The following is an 869-nucleotide window of genomic DNA, read 5'->3' on the forward strand; positions in this document are numbered from 1 at the left end:
CTAGTGGAGGTGATGGAATTCCAGTTGAGCTGTTTCAAATCCTGAAAGATGATGCTGTGAAAGCGCTGCACTCAATATGCCAGCAAATTTGGAAAACTCAGCAGTGGCCACAGGCCTGGAAAAGGTCAGTTTTCATTCCAATCCCAAAGAAAGGCAATGCCAAAGAATGCTCAAACTACCGCACAATTGCACTCATCTCACACGCTAGTAAAGTAATGCCAAAATTCTCCAAGCCAGGCTTCAGCAATATGTGAACTGTGAACTTCCTGATGTTCAAGCTGGTTTTAGAAAAGGTAGAGGAACCAGAGATCAAATTGCCAAAATCCACTAGATCATCAAAAAAGCAAGAGAGTTCCAGAAAAACATCTATTTCTGCTTTATTGACTATGCCAAAGCCTTTGACTGTGTGGATCACAAGAAACTGTGGAAAATTCTGAAAGAGATGGGAATACCAGACCACCTGATCTGTCTCTTGAGAAATTTGTATGCAGGTCAGGAAGCAACAGTTAGAACTGGACATGGAACAACAGACTGGTTCCAAATAGGAAAAGGAGTACGTCAAGGCTGCATATTGTCATCCTGCTTATTTAACTTATATGCAGAGTACATCATGAGAAACGCTGGACTGGAAGAAACACAAGCTGGAATCAAGATTGCCGGGAGAAATATCAATAACCTCAGATATGCAGATGACACCACCCTTATGGCAGAAAGTGAAGGGGAACTCAAAAGCCTCTTGATGAAAGTGAAAGAGGAGAGTGAAAAAGTTGGCTTAAAGCTCAACATTCAGAAAACAAAGATCATGGCATCCGGTCCCATCACTTCATGGAAATAGATGGGGAAACAGTGGAAACAGTGTCAGACTTTAT

This window comes from Bison bison, unplaced genomic scaffold (genome assembly GCF_000754665.1).
Source record: "Bison bison bison isolate TAMUID 2011002044 unplaced genomic scaffold, Bison_UMD1.0 scf7180017864294, whole genome shotgun sequence".
Classification (NCBI taxonomy): Eukaryota; Metazoa; Chordata; class Mammalia; order Artiodactyla; family Bovidae; genus Bison; species Bison bison.